This window comes from Etheostoma spectabile, unplaced genomic scaffold, assembly GCF_008692095.1.
Source record: "Etheostoma spectabile isolate EspeVRDwgs_2016 unplaced genomic scaffold, UIUC_Espe_1.0 scaffold00018807, whole genome shotgun sequence".
Taxonomy (NCBI): Eukaryota; Metazoa; Chordata; class Actinopteri; order Perciformes; family Percidae; genus Etheostoma; species Etheostoma spectabile.
Genome location: NW_022604482.1, coordinates 43,703 through 67,150, shown reverse-complemented (window position 1 = coordinate 67,150; position 23,448 = coordinate 43,703). Strand labels below are relative to the sequence as shown.

General features: G+C 42.1%; 7 non-coding genes across 7 annotated transcripts; 2 read left to right on the top strand and 5 right to left on the bottom strand.

Moving 5' to 3' along the window:
* Positions 1-1,547: 1,547 nt before the first annotated feature.
* On the bottom strand, positions 1,548-1,629 carry trnas-uga (transfer RNA serine (anticodon UGA)). Its single transcript has one exon. It is a non-coding gene; the product is annotated as a tRNA-Ser (tRNA).
* Positions 1,630-1,993: 364 nt separating this feature from the next.
* On the top strand, positions 1,994-2,065 carry trnaq-cug (transfer RNA glutamine (anticodon CUG)). Its single transcript has one exon. It is a non-coding gene; the product is annotated as a tRNA-Gln (tRNA).
* A 1,492-nt stretch (positions 2,066-3,557) lies between these two features.
* trnaq-uug (transfer RNA glutamine (anticodon UUG)) lies at positions 3,558-3,629 on the top strand. The gene has a single exon. It is a non-coding gene; the product is annotated as a tRNA-Gln (tRNA).
* Positions 3,630-6,296: 2,667 nt separating this feature from the next.
* Positions 6,297-6,368, bottom strand: trnaw-cca (transfer RNA tryptophan (anticodon CCA)). The gene has a single exon. It is a non-coding gene; the product is annotated as a tRNA-Trp (tRNA).
* A 10,126-nt stretch (positions 6,369-16,494) lies between these two features.
* On the bottom strand, positions 16,495-16,566 carry trnag-ucc (transfer RNA glycine (anticodon UCC)). The gene has a single exon. It is a non-coding gene; the product is annotated as a tRNA-Gly (tRNA).
* Positions 16,567-21,665: 5,099 nt separating this feature from the next.
* Positions 21,666-21,753, bottom strand: trnay-gua (transfer RNA tyrosine (anticodon GUA)). Its single transcript is given in 2 exon segments — positions 21,666-21,701; positions 21,717-21,753. It is a non-coding gene; the product is annotated as a tRNA-Tyr (tRNA).
* A 1,487-nt stretch (positions 21,754-23,240) lies between these two features.
* Positions 23,241-23,354, bottom strand: LOC116682524 (U5 spliceosomal RNA). The gene has a single exon (XR_004330444.1). It is a non-coding gene; the product is annotated as a U5 spliceosomal RNA (small nuclear RNA).
* Between the last annotated feature and the right edge of the window lie 94 nt (positions 23,355-23,448).

The following is a 23,448-nucleotide window of genomic DNA, read 5'->3' as shown; positions in this document are numbered from 1 at the left end:
CCGTGTGGCGTGAGCGCCCGCTCGTGATGTGAGGCGGGTGTCCGCGCTATTCTCCGACATGGACTCACAATTACACCTGATAGACAACCTTTAGTACAAAACTAAAGTAACAAGCCAATTTTGTAAAATGTAGGGAGTAGAAAGTACCGATATTTGAGTAGAGTAGAGTCGCCCAAAAAATAAATAGTAAAGTAAAAACACCTGAAAATTCAACTGGAGTATAATGTAGTATTTGTGTTTTTTTACTTCCTATCTCTGATGACCGTAAAGATTAATATTTACATGGTTTGCAGAACTGTACCTTCTAATAGAGGTAAGGCACCTTGGGTTATCTTTGGGCCACAAGCATTTGCTTTATGGCTTTTTGAGGTTGAGCTGCACATGTATGCTTATCAGGCTATTTTCCTGTTACTCAGAAATTGTGGAAGCTGACTCATGCGGAAATGTAGAAGCTGGACGTGGGTTGTATTGTTCTTACATGTCAATTGGATTCTGACTTTGAATTCAAACATTTGGCATCCAAGAAAATTCTGGAACTGATGATGTATCAGTCGTTTTGCTGGTGGTTTCTTGGTCACAGCAACCAGCTTGATCATTGACATACAGTTGCCGCCACCTATCACTAAACTGTTGGGTGGGGCCTTATGTATTTGCTTGTATTACATAAAGTGACCTGCATACCAATGACTGCAAAGATCAATATGTACATGGCTTGCAGAACTGTACCTTCTGATATAAGGCCACTTGGATTATCTTTGAGCTCATAGATCCTAGAGTTGGCTAACTCCAGGTTATTTAAGCAACAATCGTCTCTGGGTGGACTTGAACCACCATCCTTTCAGTTAACAGCCGACTGCGCTGACCTATTGCGCCACAGAGACTGCGCCTGGCTGATGTATTATGAGCGCCAACTTGATCTTTAAGCCACAAGCATTTGCTTTATGGCCTTTTGAGGTCGTGCTGCACATGTATGCTTATCAGGCTATTTTCCTGTTACTCAGAAATTGGAGAAGCTGCCTCTATGGTCTTCTGTAGAAGGATAAATCCCAGAGTTGGATCACTCCAGGGAGCTCGATCTTTAAGCCACAAGCATTTGCTTTATGTGAGCTTTGCTAACTGTGAGAAACTGTCACAAACGCAGATGCGAGGTGATGCAGCGGCGTCTAGAAGCTGAGGAGACAGGCTTAATTGCGGGTGGTGGAACATGTCTATGTCTGTGGATCCTCATGGAGGCAGCTTGATTGATTGTTATGTTCCCTTATTTGTGCGATATAACAGTGATCTAATGTTTTATCAAACCGGGTTGGGAGAGTAACATTTCTGGTTACTTCTTGACGAATAAAGCAAGTAACGTCACTCAAAGAAAGTTACTGGCTGGGAACCAAAGCCATATCAACTGCAACACATCTGTGCATTGAGAATGAAAATAAATGCTCAGAGATGCATCAGCGGCTTCCAGTAACTATTTGATATTATAGTGTTATCCATGAAGGCACATCTGCCGTTTGTCATAATGAGATGTGTGACCACAATTAAACAGCGCCTCTCGTTGTTGGCAGGATTCGAACCTGCGAGGGGAGACCCCAATGGATTTCAAGTCCATCGCCTTAACCACTCGGCCACAACAACCTGAAAAGCAGTGCAATACTGATTTGCACTAATATTTACACTGATTCACGAAAAAAACACGAGTAAAATTAAAAAACACTGCATAAACTTTGCTACCGTGTGTTTATTTAAATATGGGTACACTTTACATGTAGGTGTATACTTTACTGCAAATTAAACTGAGATGTCAGGGTTTCAATCTCCACCTGTGAAAAGTGCTGCTTCTTAGCCGGATTACGTCTGGCCATGTCGTAAATAGTAGGGGCGAGGACTCAAAACCGAGAATATATTGGGGCGTGATATTTTAATTGTTGTGATTGTTGTGTGCCTTTAATATCACACATGTAGATATAATGAAAGAAACTGCCTAGCAAACTCTTTTGACGGTTCCATGGTGTAATGGTTAGCACTCTGGACTCTGAATCCAGCGATCTGAGTTCAAATCTCGGTGGAACCTGTTTTTAAGCCACAGCATAGGTGAAAACATTCAACCTTTCAACTTTCCACATCTAGTTTAAAGTAAGCTTATGTTGGTGGGGGCATGTTGAGGAGTCACCTGGTTGTTAATGTAATCAGAAGGAGCTCCAAACTTGACAGTATTGACTGGAAGTGATAGGCTTTGAGTTACATGGGGGATACACACTTTGTATTCAGTCTCATAATCACCATAAAAATAAGCTATCATTGAAATTTGAACTTGTGTTGCTGCAGTCAGAGTATACAGTGTTCATCCTGAATGGGCCAGTATAGTGCATCAGAATTGCTTGTTGAATGGTCTATTAGCTTTGGAACCCCCCTTTCCCCACAGCTTTCAATTGTCAGATATGGGTGGGGGAGTGGGCACTGTGTCAAACCCTTTCTGTGTAAAAAACTAAAGAAGTCTCTTGGATGAGAGACAAAACTTCTGCGGAGGACCTTTTACCAAGTCCAATGTCCCTTGGCCTAGTTGTGCACTTTTGGGGTAATAGCATGGATCAGGAACCAAAACGGACACATCTGGACTCATTGTGGGAATTGTACGGCAATATATGACACGTTTAGACCATGAAGACAGTCAGTTTATTTCCCATCTGGCAGGTTTATTCGTGGACTCAGTTGGACATTTTGAAGATAATTGCACAATGTTGACCCAATTGTCAGTCTATTTCCCATCTGGCAGGGACATTTCTGGATTCAGGTGGACATTGTGGACAGAAACATTGGTGGATCTTGATTCCCACCATAGGATTTGGCCTGTATTGCACATTCCCTTCACATCACGCGCAATGCCATGCCATTGTCAAGCACATTGCCACAATGGTGACTTTCTTCCATGTCTCCATGAACACCCATATATTTGGACTGACAGTTGAGAAACGTTCCCTTGTTAACTATGACATGGATGACTGAGAACCTACAATAGAGTGACATGTTTAATTCACTATCTTATAATTTTTTAAACAGGTCCTACTGAACATCTGTTGGATCAGTCAGGATGGCCGAGCGGTCCAAGGCGCTGCGTTCAGGTTGCAGTCCCCACTGGAGGCGTGGGTTAAAATCCCACTTCTGACAACCAGTGTTTTCATCTGGAACTAATGTCTGACACATGATATCGTGATTAAAGAATTTATCAGTTCTTTGTATGTAAGAGGACATGAATGTGCCCAAGAAACGCAATTGCAAGTGCAGCGTTTTGTGAGAATCTTTATTGTCAACAGATGTAAAGTTACCATGTGTTTGTACACAGTAGACATAGTTACTGCTGTATTCACTGTCTGTGGCAAGTCCTTCAAAACCTGTTCTTGACTTGCCTTTTCCCACATCCTCTGAACGCTTAGCTAACTAAATGACTTAAGTTGGCAAGCAATTGTTGCTTTTTCATCTTCATTGTCACTGTTGTGTGCCTTCAATAGCATACATGTGGATATTATGAAAGAAACTTCCAGGCAAACCCTTGCAACACTTTTAAGGGTTCCATGGTGTAATGGTTAGCACTCTGGACTTTGACTCCAGCAATCTGAGTTCAAATCTCAGTGGAACCTGATTTTAAGTTGCATGTATGCATTGGCTTAAGTTAAGTGTAGTATTTTGTATGTTTTGTAGTATCTTGTTTGTGTTGTAGTGTCTATAGAGATGTGTGGTGTAGTATGGAACCATTGTCCTGTCTTTTATGTATTATGAAACTTATTGCCGCCGGTCTTGGCAGGACTCCCTGGAAGAAGAGTTACTGTAGCTCAATGGGATTGTTCCTGGTTAAATAAAGGTTAAATAAAAATAAAATGAATCTGTAATATGTCCAAACATTCCTCTCTTCATTACCGACATACTGGAAGTCGGCCATGTTTAAATGGATACTCTCCAGTTATTGTTGTTTGGTAGATTGACATTATATTTTCCTACTTTGGGGACTTTTCATTTCATATTCTTTGTCTGACATTTTCTATTCCCTGTTTGTTTTTTCTGTGACTGCATGTGGTTTTAAATCTGTTGGAGTTTCTTCAGACTAAAGCAAAGACACTGATGATGTCATCCAAAAGAAACATAAAGGACAGCAACCTGTTTCCAGAGGACACTAAAGAATGACGGAGCAGCAGGAAACAGAGCAGCTCAAATAGCAAACAGCTGATTTATTCATCTGACTCGTAGAATAACGCCAATGATTGACTTGTTTTAAATGTCTGGGAATGTGGAACAGCTCCATGCTGACTACCTGAAATAAAACAAGGCCACATGCTGACTATTGGGGACTTGATTTGATGGATTTATTCTTCCTGTTGTGTCTCTGTTTAAACTCCTAATTTAAAGGTAAAGTCAGCATCCACTAAAGGTTGTGTTGTTGCTGCTGACAGACTCAGATTATTATTCTAAGTGTGTGACAACATTATGGGATGGATCCCTACAGAGATAGACCTTTTAGTTAAAGAGGAACATCCTTTGAGTTTGGATCCTTTAGTTTCCAACCAGTGGTGATTGTAGGAACAGTGGAAAGATGAACCAAGATGGCTTGTCATATTTTGTTTTTTTCTATTGACTATAGTTGTGTTTGTTATTAACAGAAATCAACCTGTCAACATTTCTATTCATCATAAAGTTCCAACGTTAAGATTTTTGCCGCCAGTTCAAAAGGGAGCTGAACACGGAGGAGGATTCCTCCCTAACGGCCGCTCTGCTCTGCTCCGTGCCCCCGCTGTCCGGTAATAGTTAAAGCAGATAAAAACCTAAAGAACACTCAAAAGTTTAAAGATAAAACTCACTTAAGAATAGGGTGACCACCTGCTAATAAGCCAAGGGGGGACAAGTGGTATGTTTCCGAGGGACAATGTGGGACACTGCCTGGCGCAGCGGTGCCTACCCCCCCTCCCCCCCACGAGCAGACTCACTAATACTGGTTTACCCATTTCTAGCACATACCACCTTACATGGTATATTAATAATGCCCTATGCCCCTGAACATGTGTAACTGCTGATGTAAGCTCATGAATAGGCCAACCAATGTGTATTTTCTAAATAAAGATTAATATTTTGAACATTCATACAATTATAATATAATTGACAGATGCACTTCCACTTACGATTTACTTTAGCTATTTAATTTTATATTTCCTTACAATTTATTCACTTTAAATACATAATATAAAATTATAGGACTAACAGGAATTGTAGTTTCTCAACACCACAGGAACAGTTTAAACAAAAGAGTCTTCCCAGTCTTCCTTGTACCCACCTTCTCTTTTTAACTGATGGTGGGGGGGCCTCAGACTGCTCAGACTCGGGCTCTTTCTCCATTTTTTGAATTGGAAAGCGCGTTCCTAAAAGTCCCTTCCCAGTGTCTGGTATGCAAGTGCGTGCGCTGTCATGACAACGAATCGGAGGGATTTTAACTATTTGGCTGATTTACAGTCATATTCTGTACATTCTGGCTGATAGTGACGTTTAGAAGTCAGAGAGACTAAATCCGTTCAGATCACAGATCATCTCCAGTCTGTTGTTAATTAAAATCAGCATCAGATCTCATGTAGAACATTCTGAGAGCTACAATTAAAACTAGAGACTGTTCCAGCTGATATGTGGGTCTGATTATATTTTATTAAATCGGAATCGCACCACAGTGTTTTTGTCACCTCCTCTTCTGAAATTGGCTGGAAACTGTCCGACTTTACCTCAGCTTTTTGTCCCCCCCCCCCTACTGGCTGCTGCCGCCGGCTCTCTTTACAGGCGCAGTTCATCCCGAACGAGTTGTTTGTTTGGCTGCCTCGGGCTCCAAGATAGAGCGACCAACTTTTTTTTTGAGCAAGCATTGATTATGCGTGACACGGTCTCAATTTGCGGGACGTATGAATTGGGCTTCAAACGCTGTGCGCGCACGCGCTACGCGGGACGGGTGGTCACCCTAGCCTGGACGCGGAGGGGTGTGTGTCTTCTCTCTGCTCTGACTGCAGGCTGTGCCTGCTGCGCGAGGCTACTGCTAACTGTGAGTGCTTTTGGACGGGAGAGGGGCTCACGGCAGCTCCCGTGGTTGAGCAGTCTTTTTCACCTCCCATCCTGTAGTCTACTCGCGCCCCCCCAGGAGAGAGGGGGGCGCGCCCCACCGGTTGAGAACCACTGGATTAAAATAACTTAATGATCCTCAGTGGGGAAATTACAATTTACACTCAGTTACTAATCACTGACAGGGCTGAAATACACACACAAACTGCAGTAAGGACATTTGACCCCGACGTGATTTGAACACGCAACCTTCTGATCTGGAGTCAGACGCGCTACCATTGCGCCACGAGGTCTGCTGATTAATGCATGTACACATCAACTTTCGTTTTGATTAATGCATATCTGTTCTTTTTGATGCATATACACATATGCATACATGCCTATACGTTATATGCCTCTACGTTCTTTTTGAGTAATATACACATACACATAATCTTTCTTTTTGATTAATATAATTTCATCTATAATATTTATTGATCCCCAGTGGGGAAATTACAATTTACACTCTGTGTACACTTTTTCAGTAATCCCACACAGGCCTGAAATACACACACACACGCTCAGGATCTATTCAAGCACTAATGGAGAGATGTGAGAGTGAGTAGGCTACCAGCTGGACCAGCGCCTTGAGCGGTTGGGGGGGTACCTGGCAGTTCCCAGGATGTGAAGTGGCATCCAACCACACGCTGTAATTTGGTCCGCATGGGGACTTGAACTGGCGACCCTCCGGTTCCCAACGCAGCTCCCTACATGTGCCAACATTCTATTTTTTACAGGGACATATCTGATTGTAACGGCAAATGTCAGGAAATATGGAGAGGTGCATTAAGACATCTTTTTAAAGCAGATGGACTTTTCCTTAAAGGAGAATTCCAGTCAATTTCAACACGTAGCTCTGTAGTTTGTACATTAGGAGGTCTGTCAGTGGAGAGAGAAATGAAACCAATCGGTGGTGTCTACCCCGTGTTATCCTCCTGCTAGAGTTAGCACCCAACAGGCTCAAACAGGGACAGTTAGTTTAAACCTGTTTTTAGCCTCTAAACAACCAATCAACCTCACTGAATACCAACCTGATTTTCACATGTTCTTTTGCTTCAAAGGTCATACATGTAGCTATTAAACAGGACACAAAATAAACTAAATATTGCATACTTACTGTGACTTTTGATGTATTTGATTAAATGACTAGTCGCAGCTGTTATTACATAAGTGTTTGAACAGATACACCTCATTTATGGACTATATTAATAATATATTAATATTCATGAACATTTCTGAATGAATCGCCAATAGCCTTATGATGATACCTAGGCTACTCTTTGGAGGTGAAGCAGGAAGCTGAAGACGGATAACACCGTCTCGGAGTCGGCCAATCTGACCCGTCTGACAGCAAAGCACCGGGGAAACACTTCCTCAAAGCCACTTCCTGCTTCTTCCTGGAAACCTTCAAAATGAAAACACCAGATTTGGGAGAGTCTACACAAAAACATTTCAAAAGGCGGTAAAGCTTAATTTCTTCCTTCACATTTCTTAGAACCTTTCTTCAACAATGAATCGCCGATTATTGTTTCAGATCAAGTTAAAACAAAATATTACTTTGATGTTAGCGATCACTGTGAGGAGATTAATACATAAACACATCAACTTTCTTTTAGATTAATGCATATACACATCAACTTTCTTTTAGATTAATGCATAAACACATCAACTTTCTTTTAGATTAATGCATAAACACATCAACTTTCTTTTAGATTAATGCATAAACACATCAACTTTCTTTTAGATTAATGCATATACACATCAACTTTCTTTTATATTTATGCATATACACATCAACTTTCTTAATGCATATACACATCAACTTTCTTTTAGATTTATGCATATACACATCAACTTTCTTTTAGATTAATGCATGTACACATCAACTTTCTTTTATATTAATGCATATACACATCAACTTTCTTTTATATTAATGCATATACACATCAACTTTATTTTAGATCAATGCATATACACATCAACTTTCTTTTAGATCAATGCATTTACACATCAACTTTCTTAATGCATATACAATCATCCTTCTTTTTGAATAATATAATGTAATATTTATTGATCCCCAGTGGGGAAATTACAAGTTGTACCCTTTGTTAGTAATCCGGAGTCAGACACGCTACCGTTTCGCCTTGAGGTATACTGATTAATGCATATACATCAACTTTCTTTTAGATTAATGCATATACAGATAAACTTTATGATTAATGCATGTACACATCAACTTTATTTTAATTGATGCATATAAACATCAACTTTCCTTTTTATTATTGCATATACACATCAACTTTATTTTGACTGATGCATATACAGTGGCAAAACAAGCTACAATGTGAGGTAAAAGGGGAAAATTTGCCACTGACAGGCTCAGATTAATATTCTACGTGTCTGACAACTTAATGGAAAGGATTTTAAGGAGGTTGACCTTTCTGTTTAAGAGTTAGATTCTTTTTTTAAACATAAAAACATCCAAGTAATTGCGATCGCTAAACCCACCAGACTCCATGTAAATAAACAGTCATTTTAGCATCATAAAACACGCACTTCATTCAAAGTTGACAGAAACAAAATAAAACTATGAAAAGCCGTTTTGGGTCGTCTTTTCACTTTTCCAACCATCACAACTCTAGTTTTGGTTGAAATAAACCCATAGTTACCCATTTACATGTGAAAATATGTCTGCTCTATACACATTACATTTATTTACACATGTATAGTGTGATGTGTATATTCTCATAATCTTTTACAATATGTTTTGTTTTCAGCCCTCAAAAATAAATAAAAATAAAATGAGATAAGTCTTATAGACTGGAAATGTCTACGGCGTATGACATCACAGCATTCCATAACACATCTAAAGAACTAATGGCCAATCAGCTGTAAGTTCATGATGAGGTCATCAGTGAGGTCACAAAACGTCCATAGAGGACCTTATAAGTACAAGCCATGTTGAGTCTTTAAGTTCAGGGTCCTGCTCCGGGTAGCTGGAGGCCAGCGGCTTCGGCAGAGACTAGGCGCTGCGAAAGCAGCTTGTCTTGGAGGCCTCGCTCCCAGAAGACTAGGACCAGATGCTGCGAAAGCAGTTGGTCTTTGAGGCCTCATCGCCTGAAGCCGCTGTTCTCCAGTCAGCCAGAGCAGAGGGCCCGACTGGCTCCGCCGAGGAACAGAGCTACCAGCTCTGGGGGCAGGGGTCAGGGACCAGGGTAAGTGGTTTAGAAAGGTATTAGGGATCGTAAATGCGCTTCAGCAAAGCTGAAAACCAGTCTGAAAAAAAAGCCCATAGTGTCACACCACCTTGTGTTTGTGTTTGTGTGTGTGTGTGTGTGTGTGGTGTGTGTGTGGTGTGTGGTATGTGTGTAACTAGATAAAAAATTAAATGCTTTGGACTTTTATTTGGCACTTTAGAGATTTATGGCTTTGACTAATTCTGTTTATCTGTAAAGGTTATATTTTAGGTTTGTCTGTGATTTGTCCTCAGACCTGCTGTACTTTCCTATGGACTATGGGATCAGGTCAGAGTTGACTGTGGGAACAAGTTTTATCTGGCATTATTCATACAGGGTCGGCAAGATGGCTCTGTGTCGTGCGGCAGCCTGTTGCAGCACCTCCTGATTGTATGCGTGTTTTGTGTGTTTTTAGTCACTTTATTTTTTTTTTATTTTTTGGCCGGGTGCCAAACCTGAAATCCCAAAGGAACTACGAAGGAGACGCCGGGGTTGCAGAGGAAGAATAAAACGTAAAGAAAAAAGAAGAAAACACAGGCCTGCCGTCCCAGCGATCATTATGGGGAATGTACGGTCTCTGGGGAATAAGACGGACAAACTAGCAGCACTCATCAGAATCCAGAGGGAGTTCCGCGAGTGCAGCATGCTGTGTTTTACCGAAACATGGCTGCACTCGCACATCCCGGACTATGGTGAGGCGGTACCCGGCTTTTTGACCGAACGTTATAGAAAGTGGTAAGAAGAATGGAGGGGGGGTTGCACTGTATGTGAGTGAAAGGTGGTGCAACCCGGGACATGTGAATGCGAAGAAACGTTTCTGTAGCCCGGACATTGAACTGCTGGCTGTGGGGTTCCGTCCGTACTATCTCCCGAGGGAGTTTACGTCCGCCATAATGATCGCTGTCTACATCCCACCGTCTGCTGATGCGGAGGCAGCTGCTGACGTCATTAACACCACGGTCTCGCGACTCCAGACGCAGCAGCCCAACGCCTTCATTGCTATCTCTGGGGATTTTAATCATGCTTCTCTGGATAAATCCCTCCCGGACTTTAAACAATATATTAACTGCCCCACTAGAGACAATAAAACTTTGGACCTACTGTATGCAAATGCTAAGGATGCATACAGTGCCACTGCCCTTCCCCCCCTTGGCAAATCAGATCACAATCTTGTCTTGCTGTCTCCTATGTATGTTCCTTGTGTCCTGCGGCAGCCTGTCCACAAAAGGACTGTGAGGAGGTGGACTCAGGAGGCTGTGGAGGCACTGCAGGGCTGCTTGGAGTCTACAGACTGGAGCGTGCTCTGTGAGCCACATGGGGAGGACATCAACAACATGGTTGTCTGTATCACAGAATACATTAAGTTCTGTGAGAACACCACCATGCCCTCCCGGACTGTACGCTGTTTTCCCAACTACAAGCCGTGGATCACCAGTGACCTGAAAGTCCTTCTGAAGGAGAAGAAGACAGCTTTCAGGTCATGGGACAGACAGGAGCTTAGGGAAGTACAGCACCGACTGTGGGATAAACTGAGGGAGTGTGAAAACATCTACAGGAGGAAGCTGGAGGCCAGTCTCCAGCAGAGCAACATGAGGGAGGTGTGGACAGGGATGAAGGAGATCACCGGGTGTGGGGGAGAGAAGAGGACAAACACCAGGCAGCAGGGAGAGAGCAAACGAGATAAACTGCTACTTCAATAGGTTTAGCTCACAGCCATCCCCTGCCTCCTTGTCCCTTTACTTTCCCGGTCCCTAAGAAGTCGACTCCATCTGGCCTTAAGGACTACCGCCCAGTGGCTCTCACATCCCATGTGATGAAGGTGCTGGAGAGGCTGGTCTTGGCCTACCTGAGGCCACAGGTGAGTTCTTCTCTGGACCCTCTACATTTTGCCTACCAGACTTGTGTGGGAGTGGACGACGCTGTCATCTATCTTCTGCAGCGTGCTCATTTGCACCTGGATGGCGGTGGCGGCACTGTGAGAATCATTTTTGTTTGATTTCTCCAGTGCATTCAACACCATCCAGCCACTGCTACTTGGTGAGAAGCTGCAGGTGATGAGTGTCGGTCCGTCCACAGTCTCCTGGATCATTGACAACCTGACAGACAGACCACAGTTTGTCCGCCTGGACTGTGTTCTGTCTGATGTGGTGGTGAGAGGTACGGGGGCCCCACAGGAGACTGTGCTGTCTCCTTTTCTGTTCACCTTATACACCACAGACTTCCAGTACAACTCAGAGTCATGTCACCTACAGAAGTTTTCTGATGACTCTGCAGTTGTTGGGTGTATAAGGGATGGACAGGAGGGAGAGTACAGGGCACTAGTGGATGACTTTGTGGAGTGGTCTGGTAAGAATCACCTGCTGCTGAACGCGGATAAGACCAGAGAGATGGTGATCGACTTCAGGAGGAAGGGAACGGTTCCGCAGCCACTTTGCATCCTGGGAGGTGACGTGGACATGGTGGAGGATTACAGATACTTGGGTGTCAACATCAACAGCAGACTGAACTGGAAGGTCAACAGCACTGCTGTTTACAAGAAGGGGATGAGCAGACTCTATTTCCCGAGGAAGCTGAGATCCTTCAACGTGTGCAGCAGGATGTTGGAGATCTTCTACCAGTCTGTTGTGGCCAGCGCTCTGTTCTCCTCCGCCATCTGCGGGGTCAGCAGCATCGGAGCCAGCGATACAAACAGACGGAACAAACTGATCAGGAAGGCTGGCTCCGGGATCGGCTGCAAACAGGAAACTTTTGAACCGCTACAGAAAATCATACATACATTCATACCATAAGCAATAACACTTTTTAACATGTCATCACTGGGTGCTAGATAAGACTTTTGGGCACCACACTACTGCTCTAATGCAACCTGCACAATTTGGTTTATGTAGCATACATTTTTAACATTTTAACATATTATTTAAGCAGTTGCACATTATTGTTTCCCCATCCTGTACATATTCAAATATTTGTTATTTTTACTTTATTCACATTATTATTTAATGTATATTGTATGTATGTATATTTTTTCCTAGTATTTCATTTATATTTATATTCTGTGTTTTGTGACTGATTTTGCTGCTGTAACACCGAAATTTCCCATTTTTCTTGGGATCAATAAACATCTACAGTGCCTTGCGAAAGTATTCGGCCCCCTTGAACTTTTCAACCTTTTGACACATTTCAGGCTTCAAACATAAAGATATAAAAATTTTATTTTTTGTGAAGAATCACCAACAAGTGGGACACAATTGGGAAGTGGAACAAAATCTATTGGATATTTTAAACTTTTTTAGCAAATAAAAAAACTGAAAAGTGACGCGTGCAAAATTATTCTGCCCCTTTACTTTCAGTGCAGCAAACTCCCTCCAGAAGTTCAGTGAGGACCTCTGAATGATCCAATGTTGTCCTAAATGACTGATGGTGATAAATCGAATCCACCTGTGTGTGATCAAGTCCCTGTATAAATGCACCTGCTCTGTGATAGTCTCAGGGTTCTGTTGAAAGCGCAGAGAGCATCATGAAGACCAAGGAACACACCAGGCAGGTACGTAATACTGTTGTGGAGAAGTTTAAAGCCGGATTTGGATACAAAAAGATTTCCCAAGCTTTAAACATCCCAAGGAGCACTGTGCAAGCGATCATTTTGAAATTGGAAGGAGTATCAGACCACCCCAAATCTACCAAGACCTGGCCGTCCCTGTAAACTTTCAGCTCAGACAAGGAGAAGACTGATCAGAGATGCAGCCAAGAGGCCCATGATCACTCTGGATGAACTGCAGAGAACTACAGCTGAGGTGGGAGAGTCTGTCCATAGGACAACAATCAGTCGTACACTGCACAAATCTGGCCTTCATGGAAGAGTGGCAAGAAGAAAGCCATTTCTCAAAGATATCCATAAAAAGTCTCGTCTAAAGTTTGCCACAAGCCACCTGGGAGACACACCAAACATGTGGAAGAAGGTGCTCTGGTCAGATGAAACCAAAATCAAACTTTTTGGCCACAATGCAAAACGATATGTTTGGCGTAAAAGCAACACAGCTCATCACCCTCAACACACCATCCCCACTGTCAAACATGGTGGTGGCAGCATCATGGTTTGGGCCTGCTTTTCTTCAGCAGGGACAGGAAGATGGTTAAAATTGAGGGGAAGATGGATGGAGCCAAATACAGGAGCATTCTGGAAGAAAACCTGTTGGAGTCTGCAAAAGACCTGAAACTGGGACGGAGATTTATCTTCCAACAAGACAATGATCCCAAACATACAGCAAAATCTACAAAGGAATGGTTCACAAATAAACGTATCCAGGTGTTAGAATGGCCAAGTCAAAGTCCAGACCTGAATCCAATCAAGAATCTGTGGAAAGAACTGAAAACTGCTGTTCACAAACGCTCTCCATCCAACCTCACTGAGCTCCAGCTGTTTTTCATGGAAGAATGGGCAAGAATTTCAGTCTCTTGATGTGCAAAACTGATAGAGACATACCCCAAGCGACTTGTAGCTGTAATCGCAGCAAAAGGTGGCTCTACAAAGTATTAACGCAAGGGGGCCAAATAATTTAGCACGCACCACTTTTCAGTTTTTTATTTGCTAAAAAAGTTTAAAATATCCAATAGATTTTGTTCAAAAATCAACGTTAACGTTAGTGGTTAGCGATTGGCGTTAGCATAGCAAGCTAGCGATTTTTAAAAAGTTTCAGTTAGGAACATGGTTGCAAGCATGTATGGACAGGACTGTATAGACCACAAAACAAGACTGTCGTAATTTTTAAATCAATTATTTAAGCCGAAAATACCAGAAATGCGTCTCTCTGGTCGATGCGGCAGCCATTGTTGCCTGTTGCACATTGTATATCGCTACCCCTCGGTTTCAAGTAAGATGGCATTCTCCCTTGATTTTCTTCATTCATTGTCTATGGTTCCTAGGGCCATACACCCCTTACCCCTCGATCAAAAACATTATTGGGACAGCACTCACGTGAACGCTCAAGACGTAGGGAAAGGGGTAGAGGTAAGATAGAGAAATGAGATTCAGCCTAAGACCTCTTGTGTTAATCTGACTGATAGGGTTATGGAACATAGTGGTAGACCAAGGCCTCCTGTGGTAATCTGACTTGAAGGGTTTTGGAGCGTAGTGTTAGACTAAGACCTCCTGTGACACAAACTAAGCAGTATGCTCTCCCTTTTATACCTCAGGCTATTGTAGACAGCACAACAACCACTTCAAACATACACATTTTACAGTTTTTATTGTACTTATCTATACAATATTAATGCTCCAGTTTTAATGGGTGTTACAGCGGGTATGAGCACTCTAATTTCCATTTTAATGGATGAAATAAACATAACATAAAGACTGTACCCTTCAGCAGGAGGAAACATTTCACTTCACAAACATTGTTAATTTCCAACAGCTTGGGAGTGGACTTTAAATGGAGACAAAGCATAGCAATTAGCAGAGGATGGTTTTGATCCATCGACCTCTGGGTTATGGGCCCAGCACGCTTCCGCTGCACCACTGTGCTCTGCTGTACAAGGCCACAGGTTCAAATAAGCAGGTAAATCACCGTAGTTTTAGATGTTTAAATGTGCGCACAAGAAAGCTAAGAGATTACTGTGGGGAAATGGAGACTGGCTAGGTTAACTGAAGATTTTAAACATTGTAAAAAATGTATGAAACATATGAACACGTTAAACATATACGGGCATATAATATATACCTGCAGTCTCAGTCTTTGGATGGAATAGGTAGCGTATTGCTACCGTGACGGCGGACATGCGCCCTATCACAGTTACCGACAATTTTGTTAATCAATGAGTATTTCACATTGAACACTTACGATTGGGTGGTCATTAAAAACAGGGCATTGCAAGTACAAATATAAAATCCAGATTCAGAAAGGGGTCTTTAGGTACTTCACTAAGCTATGTCACAAGGGATAACCTCATCTGAACAACAAGTCATCACATTGGTTACCTTCCAGCAATGTAACATTTGCACATGGCAGTAGCGGGATTTGAACCCACGCCTGCAGAAAGACTGGAATCTTAATCAAGCGCCTTAAACCACTCGGCCACACTACCTGCACGTGACCATGCTTCACATCGTAACACACACTGGGACCTTAACTAACGTAATGCTTGTTAACTGTTATCACTCTTTGTCATTTGTCTCTGGCATTGTTGATTATTAGAATATTGTAACCAGCATTAAGTGAGTAGGTTTAGGTCTGTGTGAATATGGGCCGAGCATTTACCTGGACTGAATTTGTGAACATCTTCTTTTGCATATTCATTGTAAAGAGCCATTACTCCTCCAACTGCCAACTATTGTTCTAGAGACAATAGGATATACAGTTTTAGATTGCAAGGTAACTGTCCAAGACCAAAGACTACACGGAAATACCTCAAGTGATCAAAACAGTTTGTCAAAATGGGAAAGGTCTTGTTTTTTATTGCAAATTCCAGCACAGTTCTAAAATTATTCTTTAAAATATGTCCATTTACCATTCAAAAACAAAAGTACAATCATGAAACACATATTACTTAGATAGAATGAACCTGTTCAGGTGGCAATGAAATGATTCCAGAGACGTGGACCCTCTGGCACAGCGATACTTGGTCAGGACAACACCCCCCTTCTTGATAGTACCCGTCTCTGTATGAAGCTGCACACCAGGCAGGTCCTGGATGCACTTGATGTGTTGTTACTGCAGTGTGGCCGAGTGGTCTAAGGCGCTAGATTAAGGCTCCAGTCTCTCTGAAGGTGTGGGTTAAAATCCCACCACTGCCATTTGCATATATTACATAGCTGGAGGGCAACCAATGTGATGTCTTACAGCTGTGGCATTTGGCCTGAACTTGGTGATGTAACTAGAATCATCCATCAATAGCTTTGCTGAGATTGTTCCTTGTTAACCTGAGGTTCAACGATTGGTGAAACCTTCCTTTCCAGCACTTTGGACTATAAAATCAACAAATAATTGAGATAATTAATCGTGATCTCCATATTGATCAAAGTAATTATCGTTATCATTTTAGCCATAATCATGCAGCTCAAAGAGATTTTATCAAACCAGGTTGGGCAAGTAACCTTTCTGCTGACTTCTTGTAAAAAAGGAAAGTACCACAACCCAAAAACAGTTACTGCGATGGCTGGGAATCGAACCCAGGTCAGCTGCTTGGAAGGCAGCTATGCTCACCACTATACCACCATCGCTGAACAATGTGATGTTCACTTCAAATCTTGTAATACATTTGGGCAATGAGACTGGTTCAAATCTGGCTCGAAGGAGCAGTCTTTTCCAGAGTTTCCCTTCAGGGATCAATAAAGAATTTCTGATTCTGATGTAGAGATGGACAGACAACCCAAAAGTATAATACTTCTTGCCGAGACATAACAAGAAACAAAAAAACTGACTATTGTAAGTAATGAATGGCTTCATGAATAGACAACCATCATCCCAATGTATGCCATTAACAGTCTATGAGTGGTCAATTAGAGTCCAATAACTTTCTTTGGGGCAACTCCTTTTTCCTCCAGATAGAGCTCATTCAGCAATAGAAAGTACCAGTTAGTGCTGAATATCTATTCCAAAACTCCCATTCTTTTATTTATTTAGCTAGCGGTGGACAACTGGTGAAATGTACTTGCTCTGCATTTGTTAGTGTCTGATGATGAACTCACAACCAACTACTTGTCATGTTGTCGTGGCCGAGTGGTTAAGGCGATGGACTAGAAATCCATTGTGGTCTCCCCGCGCAGGTTCAAATTCTGCCGACAACGAGCACTGTTTTTTAAGAGTGGTAGCCAACCAATGACACATCACAATATACCAAATCGCAGATGTGCCTTCATAAACAATATTGTCTTATCTCATAGGTACTGGAAGCAACCAGTCTCCACCAATGTATTTCTTATCAATCTGTCTTACAAGATTTGCAGTGAACGTTGTATTGTCCAGCAGAAAGGCAACAGGTGTGTTACTTTTCGACTATGATTTATACCATAGCATTGCAAGCATTTTGCCCAGGTTTCATTTCAAGCCACCGCATATTTAAATTTCCTTGCGGGAGTCATCCCAAAAGGATTAATAAAGATAAGTCTAAGTCTATCTCAGAAAAAAGTCAAAAGAATTTCAAAATCTTCAGGGGATGTAGCTCCGTGGTAGAGCTCATGCTTTACATGTATGAGGACCTGGCATCTCCAGCAGGTATTATGGTAGAGTCTTTAAAAGAGCTGCAACAGATATTACCTCCTGTGGTAATCTGACTGGTAAACAACACAACAAGCACTTTGAACGTACATGTTTTACAGTTTCTATTTACAGTATTTATTACTTGTAGTGTAGTATATTTACTGTATTACACTCCAGTTTTTACGTGTGTTACAGCGGGAATAAAAGGTATGAGCACTGTAGTTTCTTTTTTTATGGGTGAAATAATCTCAACATGCCATTAAGTTTACTCTTCAGCAGGTGGAGACATTTCACTTCAGACACTTGCAACATCAGTTGCTGTGTTAAACATCAACAGACTGGATATATACTTACTGAAGATACAAAGCACAGGAAATAGTAGAAGATGGTTTCGATCCATCAACCTCTGGGTTATGGGCCCAGCACGCTTCCGCTGCTAATATTAATATAAAGGCTTATATTGCAATCTCGTCACCCTACATGTAGGTGTACCTATTTTTAAATAAACACTGTAGCAAAGTTTATGTAGTGTTTTTTTAATTTTACCTGTGTTTTTTTTTCTGTGAGGGACAGCTCTGTCAGGCTTATTTATGTAGCATGGAAGCTAGCCTTGGCCAACTAGCAGCCAGCCTGCTTCCAAACAAATACTTTTTAATTATCTCAACACTTTTTAACAGTCAAACTGAAACACTGGCGGTGAGCTCCAGGTCCTGCAGCTGCAGACGGACATGGATAGCTTCAGACCCGCTCACCACTAGTGTTAGTGGATTAGCAAGCTAGCGTTAGAAAACTAACCCCGCTTATAAATAAATACCTTTTAATTATCTCAACACTTTAAACAGTCAAACTCAAACAATGGGGTGAGCTCCAGGTCTTGCAGCCACGGACGGACCACCATCAGTAGGTATAATGCGTGCCTTTTAAATAACTTTTTTTGTTTGTTAGCGGGCTGGTTGGTTAGTTCGCTAACGCTAGCTTGCTATTCCACCAACACTGGCGGTGGGCTCCCGGGGGGTTGCGCCGCTGCTATCGGGTCTGGAGCTTTCCGTGTCCCGCTGGAGATCAGATCACGTCGAGGTCGGCAGCGGAGCTTTATAGCGATGTTTGCCCGCTGGCCGAGCCCCACTGACGGCGGACCGTCTGCGTCTGCAGGACCTGGAGCTCCAGTGTTTCAGTTTAATTGTTAAAAAGTGTTGAGCTAATTAAAAGGTATTTACAGTATTTAGAAGCGGGCTGGATGCTAGTAAGCTTATGCTAGCTTTCATGCTACATAACTAAGCCGGACAGAGTTGTCCCTCATCTGGGGATAGACTTTAATGCTTTAAAACACCAAAGCAAGTAAGCGCTGTGACTAACATTACTCTTCTGAAGTGATTTTGGAGAGGGACATCAGGTAGAAATACGCTGGTTGACTAGCATGACACCATTGTATTCATATAATAATCAATCCAGGCTAACGTGAATGAGAGTGACTGCATGTTGCTTCTTCTAAATTTAAGGTTGTGGTTGACTAGCGGGGTCAGCTCGATAGTTTGACAAATGGATCAGACCTGCACGTCATGCGCACTAGAAACAAACCGTGTATCCAAGAACAGTTCAGTCAGTGGAAATGACGTTCGATCAGACACAGCCATCTATAGTAGATTAGTGTTACGTTTCCAGTGTCGCGGCTCCGAACCAAAACGTTAGTTGGGACAGACGGACCGCTTGTTTCTTTAGGATAACTATATTAGCTTTAGCCTGGCTGGTAGCAGCTTTCTGCTTGTTTCTTGAAGCTAACTATATTAGCTTTAGACCGGCTGGTAGCAGCTTTCTGCTTGTTTCTTTGGGCTAACTGTATTAGCTTGAGCCTGGCTGGTAGCAACTTTCTGCTTGTTTCTTTGGGCTAACTATATTAGCTTTAGCCTGGCTGGTAGCAGCTTTCTGCTGGTTTCTTTAAGCTAACTATATTAGCTTTAGCTTGGCTGATAGCAGCTTTCTGCAGTGGGAAATGGCCGGGAGACGTTGTGATTATGTTGCATTAATCAGGGGATTTAGTTTGTATTTGTAGAGAACATAAAACACTGACTACTGTAGCGTCCCTGACTACCCATGAAAACTATGACATCACTGGATCAGCGGCAGCTGCTGCCTCCGGTACTTTTCTACACACGGAGAGCCTCACTTCCCATAACAATAAACCCCATCGGACTAACGTCACATCCACACGTTGCCCACATGGCTACCTGTCTTAAAGGGGAATGGTCGGATGGTAATAATCATGTAAAGGAGAAACGGTGAAAGTTTACTATTCTATCAAGCAGCAAAAAAGTATTAACGTCAACATCACCACGTCCTGCGATGCAACTATCGCGCATGCGCACATCGCGATGTCGATGCTAAAACACAATATTGTTCAGCCCTAACTGACGATATACTTCAGTAAGCTAGTTTGCCAATTTTATCTTGGGTAATGCCACATGTAAGTATATATTAGTTTATTTAGAATCCCAACATAGGTTATACTACGTACACTGTATAACAATACATTACGTGTTTCTTTATTTCATCTTACATTTTTGCTAGCCTACAGTATATACCACCGCATTACAATGTTGTGTAGTTATATTGTTTTTAAAATTATCTTTGTTTAATATCTGTGACTCATTAAGATCTAAGTAACTGGTCATTGTGTTTCATCCCAGTTTCACCCTTTGTTACTCAAATAAACGTGTTACAATGATCCCAGTCGCCAGTGCTTGATGGTGGAAGGTGTTTAGCTGCTGGTCAGATTGCACAGCGTTACGTGCGTGCAGGACAATACGTATTTCATGGTAATTTTAGAATAACAGAGGTGAAGAAGTTCCCTGGAAAATACCAGAAGCATTTCCAGGTAATCTCTGCACCTCTGTTATTGTAATATGACCATGTAATAAAAATTGAAACAGGCAGTTTTGCATTTTGCACCACTGCCTTCTAAAGCTCTAGCCAGGCGCCATTCCTTGCCTAAAACAATATAGCCAACAATATGGCTAACTAGTCAAGGAACAGCAAGAGACTTGATATTTAAGACTATAAACTGACTATGTGACAGTGTAATCTGTCATGTCCTGCCTTCTGAAGGTCTAGCCAGGCGCCATTCCTCGCCTAAAACAATATGAGTCATTCCAGGAAGTGAAGAGGAAACTCACATCTACAAAGATAAATTTGATAGCTTTAACTCCCTGATGGTCTAGTGGCTAGGATTTGGTGCTCTCACCGCTGCGGCCTGGGTTCAATTCCCGGTCAGGGAATGGTCAGGACTTGACAGATGCAGGTGTAACATTTGAAAGACTAAGTTCCTGGACTAGGTTTTGGTTGATTTGTCAAATTCTTCCTCATTAGTTTATCGCTAGAACCCCAACACTTTTAAAGAGTACCATTTCCTTTAAAGCAGACCCCCGACAGAGGATGTCTCCTTTTGTCATTATTGACGGGTCATAAACACTTCATCTGCCTCTATCTCAATAACAATTATTTTCATTTTTTCAAACAGTAACTTGTAATGGTAAATTACATTTAACCAATGATTTTCATATTAATTATTCATAATAAGATCTCCAATGCCTCTCAGAGGATATGACTTCTGTATCTTTTCTCAATGTCTTCTCCTTGTAGGAGACAACTGAATTTGTTATGTCTTTGCTTTCTCCCACCAAGGAGGGCTCGCTGATTCCACTCGGGAAATCCAAACGACAAGGAAGCAATTTCAAACAGCGGGGGTAAGTTAAAGTTTCAATACTGTTGGATAAATTATTTAAATTGGACATTGAGATGGTTTGTGAGACAAATGTTGACTGTGATTTAACAGGGATTCGGTGAAAGTTATCTTTTGTTTTGTAAAACTTTGGGTTGTGTACAAAAGAGGAAAAAAAGAAGCTAGTTTTTTTGCAATTCTTCTGGTCACACTTGGCACTATTTCACAACTTTTGCCTAGTTCTCTATTCTGTCGGGGCTTAACTCTGTCTCCCCCACCTCTTCTTGTTTTTTCTTGTTCTGTCTTGGCAAGAAGTATTATGCTTTTCGGTTGTCTGTCCATCTCTACATCAGAATCAGAAATACTTTATTGATCTGTGAAGGGAAACTCTTAAAGAAGGACTTCTCCTTCGAGCCGGATTTGAACCAGCGACCTAAGGATTTCAGATTCATGACCCTACAGTCCTCCGCTCTACCAACTGAGCTATCGAAGGGAGATAACAAACAGGAACACACTTCCCATTCTTGTTGATGTGATAACCCAGGACCCCTTGGGGGGACTTTCTGAATCATCAGGGGCTGTAGCTCAGTGATAGAGTGCACTTCCAGTCTCAATGCCCAGATGTATTACAAGATTTGAAGTGAACATTGGATTGCCCAGCGATGGTGGTATAGTGGTGAGCATAGCTGCCTTCCAAGCAGTTGACCTGGGTTTGATTCCCAGCCATCGCATTAGCTTTCTGTGAGTGATGTTACTTGCTTTATTTGTCAAGAAGTCAGCAGAAAGGTTACTTGCACAACCTGGTTTGATAAAACATTAGATCTCTTTGGGCTGCACGATTATGGACAAAGTTATAATCACGATTAGTTTGATCAATATGGAGATTATCACAATTATTTGTTGATTTTCTACTTCAAAGTGCCGGAAAGGAAGCTTTCACCAATCGAAAAAAAACCTTCGCAAAGAAAAAGCCAATACTTTATTAAAAAATGCCAGTACTTTATTAAAAAATGTTATCACACTTTGTTATTTTTCTCTGGCATTGTTGATTATTTGAATATTGTAACCAGCATTAAGTGAGAAGGTTTAGGTCTGTGTGAATATGGGCCGAGCATTTACCTGGGCTGAATATGTGAACATCTTCTTTTGCATATTCACTGTAAAGAGCCATTACTCCTCCATGTAGGGCGTCAGAATTTGGGTTTCTTGAAAATGGTTCTTTGAATACAGGTAAACTTAGAATGCTAAAACAGGACTTAGAAGAAAAGAAGAAAAATGTTTGAGGGGCAAAAATGAAAAGCACTCAAGATCTGATATAAATAGAGAAAAATAAGCAATGTTCTAATCAGTGGTTGAAAGAAGCCAAATGTAAAAAAAAAAAAGAGGGTGCATCAACAGTTAACTCCAGAGAAGACAGAAAACAAAGAAAGGACATATGAACACTGTCACTAACGCATTTTCTCTCCATCCAAGTCCTAAAGATGGCGAATAGCTGCTCATCCCACCACCACCCTACCCTCCTCCGCCATCCAGGCCGAAGGGAGAAACACCGTCCGTGTCTCTCCCAGAAGCAAGCGCCAGGAGCGGACAAGATCCCACACAGCCCCCACCTCGCTGCAAGCTCTCTCTCTCTACAAGCAGCCACGGCCCCCCCCACCTACATCTGACATTAAGATCAGAGAGGTATGATCCCATCCAGAACCGTGCCATAGCTGCAGTTTTAGGATTTCTGGATGGGGCCGTGGCTGCTGTTATGTGTATAGCTATAAATCTGCTCCTTAAAAACAATAACAGGTCCGGCACTCCTTTCCCTCCTTTCTCCTTTGGCTTCTTCATCACTCTTCTTTGCACTCGTTCCCACTTGGACCTCTACAGGAAATAAAAGATGGCTTGTTCCGGGTCTAAAATCCCTTTTCTGGGTGGGATAAAAACAGAGCTGATGAGTAAAAGCAAAGGTAAGCAAAAGCAAGTACAAAAAGCTGGGCCAAACAGCAAAACCCACCAAAAATAGTTTCAACTCATCAGCGTTCCCCTCCAAGGAAGTCTTTAGTAAAAGGCAAACGTCTCGTGCATTATGAACAGAAACCAGAGTGAGTACAGCCGTCTGATCGAGAGCAGCAGAAAACCCTAGTGGACCCAGTCCAAACCATCGCAGTAAGCCTCACTGGGTGTCCAAACTAAAATGATA